The following is a 6,052-nucleotide window of genomic DNA, read 5'->3' as shown; positions in this document are numbered from 1 at the left end:
GTCCTCACTTGCACAGTTCCGACAGTCACTTCTGGAAAGGTCACCCATCATGATACTACTCCAGCTCAAGTATGCTTAATTCTGGAGTTTTGACTAAAAAGATAAGTACACTTTAGTGACATAGGTGGCCAAATCAATTCTTTAAACCTCTCCGCATGTCCCTGAAACCGAGGTGTAAAAATTCACCCTCACTAACAGATCCCAACGTTCTCGTTGCACACCAAGACCGTCACCCTCGACGGTGTGTGCCCACTTAACTCCACACTTGTCTGGGTTTGCCTCTGATACCACTTGGAATGTTCCGACCGCCACCTTTTAGTGGATCACATGTCCAATCCCAGTCCATGGACCCATCTTCCTTAATGGGTCTCACGTCCTTTCACTAGGCTCATGAGTCTATTTATATCCGATAGCCAGTTTGCTACGTCCAAAATGTTTTAAAGATTTGTTACAATCCTTACAAATCACCAAATGATCTTTTCCTGTGTTTTGTCCTCACTCACACAATTCCGACAGTCACTTCCCGGAAGGTCACCCATCCTGAGACTACTCCAACATAAACACGCTTAATTATGGAGTTTCTTAGGATATTTGACCGAAAAGATAAGTGCAATTTGGTGACATAGGTGGCCAAATCAATTTTTTTAAACCTCTTCACAAACCAGGGTGTCACAGTATTGTTGCAGAAATTATTGGCGAAAAAATTTGTATAAAATCGGATAATATCTGTAGAAATTATAGTTGTTTAACCAAATTAATATTTCTAAATATCTTTTTTTTAATACACTAATTTTTTATCTATTCTGGTTAAATTCTCTTAATTATCCTTAATGATTTTATTTTTTACTATTTCTATTGACATTCCAATATAAATTTTTATACTTTTAATGTTATTTTTATAAGTGTAATTTTCAATAAATATAGTAGGATTATGTAATTTTTTAATCACTCTTCCCATGGTATTTTATCATATATTATGACGAGAGCAAAGATTACTATATGATTTTGTATCTGCACCAAAATAACTATATAATATATATGGACAGTGAAGTATAATATTTGTTTATTTGCCAATTATACCATTTTATGTAATCTTTTAATTTCTTGTCTAATGGTAATAACGAGACAAAATATACTTACTATAGTAAGTTTTTGGTATATACAGTATATGCACGAAAATAACTATGGCCAGGGAGGTATGTAAAGTTTTATATATGTTCATTACTTCATTTGGGGTAATCTTTATGTTGCGCAAGTGCTAAACTGGTCAATATTATCCTTGTGAGGAACAGTATATCATCTCGACCCAAACTGAGGATCGAACCGAGGGACAAAGGTTCTAGCTAGTCCACAATTCATGAGTTGGTGTTCAATCATCGATCACGTACTTAAAATATTACTTTTCATGTTATGGGTTGTAGAAAAATATGGCGTGTCCTTCCATTTGACCGGATAAGGTCTAAGTAACAGTATTATGTCCATGTCCGTTACTTCCACGTCTCTACCTCTGGTCAAATACGCAAGGCGCTCTCCATCTCTAAAATACAATGAATCTTTCAGCATCAACTTAAAATCTTCAATCTCAAAGCTCATCTTCAAATCTTGACACAACCTCCAAGAAAGGAAAAAAAAAACATTTTTGTTACCACTATTAGGGATACAATATCCCACACTGGAAGTTGAGTAGGATCTTAAGTGGTATATATAAGATATGGGTCTCTCCACTCATAGCCAATTGGTTTTGAGTTAGAAGCCTATAGTAAAACCTAAATTTAATATGGTATCAGAGCCCGGTCCGCATATACTCAACCCAATCCACAATCGGCCTAGTCCAATAGTTGGCCCGTCGATTCATGCCCGAACATACCGAGATTGATGCCTAAAGAAGCCATCATCTCGAGGGGGCGTATTAGGGATACAATATCCCACATTGGAAGTTGAGTAGAATCTTAAGTGGTATATATACGATATGGGCCTCTCCATTCATAGCCAATTGGTTTTGAGTTGGAAGCCCATAGTAAAGCCCGAATTTAATAACCACGACCACCCATAATTAACTGTTTTGTCTTATCAAAACTCTTCTAATAAGTATTTCTATCTATTACAACAAATGGATGGAGGCTTATGAACGATGTTAATGAAGGTGGCCTTATTTGCTCTGGTTCAAGCTTTGGTGTATCTCATCCTCTCGAAATCGTCCAATGTTTTCTCTAGATCGAATTCATTGAAAAGGGCTTACAGTTTCCGGCCTATGAGGTCTGTCAGCATCCGCCGAATTCTGACGGCACTTCAAGATATGCCTGCTGGCAAAGAGATGTCTCCTTCTTCTTCTTCATCTCTTACTTCTCCTTCGGAAGATGATGGGGCAGCAACGACACCATCTTAAGGATTTTTATACAGCATTGTTTGATTAATTTTTTCATCTTCTTTTAGATTGTTTCCTTAAATGGATGTAAGATTGATTAGTCCTCTATCTCTGTGTACATATGTATGATTGGTGTAGATGTTGAATATAATTAGGCCGTACAATACTGTGTACAATTCAAAAGATTTACTCCAGTATTTGATTAGTAATTTAATTTTTAATTAAACCAAAAAAATGTTTTGTCTATTCGATGTTTTATTTGAATGTGGTGAAATATTTAAATCACTAAACTAGTAGACATGGAAGGAAGTTATAGCAATTCAATTCAATATAGTTTTCAAACAGTGAATTTTAAGATGATGCTCATAGAGAAAAGTATACAAAGGCATATTAGAAGAAAAGAAATAGAAGATTTCATCTTGTAAAAGAAAAAACATTGCTTTAAACATTTGGAACATGAAAGATGGAGTCAGGGTCATTTAGGACACCGGTATTATGTTTTTTTTCATTAGACTTTCCAACGCTCAAATATAAAATGTTCCATGAGCTTTTATCTTGTGATCGATTTCAGAGATTCTTCTCTTTTTTGGGCGGATAAAAACCAGAATTTATATATACACATAAGTAGTGATGTTAATATGGGCTATGTGCCCGCGGGCCTAAATAGGTACAATATAAAAATTTAAGCTTGTTACCCGTTTAAATACACTATAAAATTAAACAGGGTCTAAATGGGTAGATCCGTTTAAACCCACGGGTGTAATGGGGCTTGATCTAAACTAAACAGGTAGCCGTTAAAAGAAATGATAACTTTATTTTATCAAAACACTCTCATTTATGACTAGGGTTTTCAAAACATCTGTCTTCTCCGAATCTCTTGCTGCAACTGCCTCTGAACTTCAACGCCTTCTCCTCTAATAAACTCACCAACACTCTGCTTCAGCCTCGGAGCCTCTTTGTCTCTTCCTCCATTATCGCCGTTTTGATTCTTAAAGTTTGGCACATAGCCACCGTAGGGATACAATTAGGAGGCTGTGTGAAAGTGAGTTGGCTGGTGATGCTGGTGGCTGGTGAAGAAAAAAAGGAGGTGATCGACGGTGTAAAGTTTACAAACTAGCTCCGGCTAATCACTAGGTTTTTTAGTTTACTCTTTGTTAATCTAATTAATTTTTTACAAAAATCAATTTAATCAATTAATTAAAGATAAAGTTAAATACCAAATATATTGTGAATTTGACTAAAAAAGATTACAAGGAATTAATGAGATAAGGTAAGAATTTTATTTTTTTAACAAAACAAAGTAAGAGATTTTAAAACAGTTATTAGTATTAAAAGAAAAAATTGCTTGCTTGTGGAAAAAAAATGCTTAAACGGGCCTTACGGGTTAGTGTAAGTTTTACTGGTTTAAAAGGATTTGGGTTCAAACGGGTTCAGGTTTAAATGGGTATAAAACGTTTCTGCTAAACGGGTAAGGGCTTAAACAGGCAGGATTTACATGGGCCGGGTCCGCCCATATTAATATCACTACACATAAGTTAATAAGTAAAAGAAAAAGTTTTAGGTACATGGAATTTCATTATAAATTTTTGGTTGAAAATTTTTATAATATAAATAAAATATTATATATATATATATATTTATATGTTACTTGTGGATATGGTTTTAAATATAACTAGATTTTAATCTGTGATACAAGGACAATAATTTTTTTAATAATTATTAAGAAAATATGTATGTTGTGATTTTTGTGTTTTATTTTATTATCTTTCGATTAATATTTAGATTTTATAATTTTAGATAGATTGCATCTTCTGTTTTTCGTACCGATTAGGATTGGCTTAACATCTCTTGTTACCTTATTTAATATGAAAGATAACTCCAAGGTTGGTTGTCCAAACCAGAGGGTAAAAGTTTACAAAAAAAATTTCAGAAACTAAAGGTCTCGAAGAACGAATAAGACAATCCAGATGTCAAGGATTTAATTATGTAAATCCTACAAAAAGATGTTATTTTGCCAAATGTACTTCTGATTAAGAATATGAAGATATGATAAATATTGATAAACATATTTTAATACTATCTATATTATAAATTTTAATTATAAAATGAAAGGACCGACTTTTTTTTTATAAATAATAAATAATATATATATAATAACTACAACTAGTGGTCTCATATCCACTAGCCACCTAACCACATTCACAATCAACAGCGGAATAACAAAACCAATATCCAATAATAATCCAATAATAATCCAATAACAATCCAATATCATAGCATAAGCAATATCCAAATACCAAACAACAAGAAACATGAAACCAGCAACCTAGCAATGTTTCTAATGACTCAACTCTAGCAACCTAGCAATGCCAGACAACATCCAATCGAGTCCCTAGAACATTTCATTGCCTTGATTCCACAATCACACTTTGCCATTACCTGCACCACAAACACAAATTGAGATGCATGAGTATTTGATAAACACTCAGTGAGGCAATCCTCCCATCTACTGAGCTATACACACAAGCAATAAGATCTCTACATGCCACAATCAACAATCAATAAAACAAACCAGGCAATACACAAAGCATGCAACATCCGTCGTAGCTGAAAGAAGGGTGTCGTCCGACACCAGATGGTTTTGATCAACACTGACAATCTGGTGTCGACCGACAGCATACTGGTGTCGACCGACACCTTGCCCTTCACTCCCGAAAACCCTAGTTTGTGTCGACCGACACCTCCACATGGTGTCGATCGACACTCGCCAAAGTCTCGAGCCGTCCTCTCGTTGGTGTTGACCGACACCCCAACTGGTGTCGACCGACACCGATGCCGAGCAGCGAATTTCTTTGATCAAAAACTCTGAATCTCGCCTCCAATCTTCTCCAATCCATTTCATGCATTCCCAGAAGCCAAACCCAGCCAAAGCAGCGACGAAATACCATAGAGAACTCAAAGAAACAACCACATAAGCACCAAATCACATAAAAACTAGAGATCTTAGCTTAGATAAGCCATGGTCATGCACTCACCTCCTTGCAGGAAGATTCAGACAAATAGCAACGAATCCAACCTTCCTAGCAAGCTTCTAGATCCTTCCTAGCTTCCAATCTCTCAAGAACAGCCAATAATCTCACCAAAAATCACCAAAAAGCTCAAGAACACATTTTTTCCTCTTTTTCTCTCAAAAGCGTTAAACGGCGACAAAAGAACTTCCCAAAACCCTTCTGGTCGACAAAACACTTAAATATCTCGGTTTAGTGATTTTCCCTAAACCAAACCGGTCCAAATCATAATAAAATCGAACTGGTCGAACCAAAAAACAATGGTGTCGACAGACACCCCCTTGGTGTCGATCGACACCCTCGTCCAAAACGCAGAATTCTGATCGCGGGTGTTACAATTCTCCCCCACCAATCTAGATTCATCCTCGAATCTCGGTCAACCATCAGCCAAGGACTCCCGTGCAACCGTCTCCACGGTCCGCACTCCTCCGACCGATCTACAGAAGGTCACCTCTAGGCGATAGACTCACGCTCCAAACGTCATTTGCTCTCGACTTTTTGACTTTCCTTTACTCATAGGCCTAAACCTTGAATTTTTATTGGCTCCTCATCAGACCGAAGTCTGCATGCCATAATGTTGGCTCCTCATCGGGCCTAAGCCCGCATGCCATAATATATA

General features: G+C 36.3%; 1 pseudogene; it reads left to right on the top strand.

The window, feature by feature from the left end:
• On the top strand, positions 1,973-2,548 carry LOC109132981 (annotated as a pseudogene).

This window comes from Camelina sativa, chromosome 5 (genome assembly GCF_000633955.1).
Source record: "Camelina sativa cultivar DH55 chromosome 5, Cs, whole genome shotgun sequence".
In the NCBI taxonomy this organism is placed as follows: Eukaryota; Viridiplantae; Streptophyta; class Magnoliopsida; order Brassicales; family Brassicaceae; genus Camelina; species Camelina sativa.
Note: the sequence above shows the minus strand (reverse complement) of the source record. Positions and strands in the feature narration are given on the sequence as shown.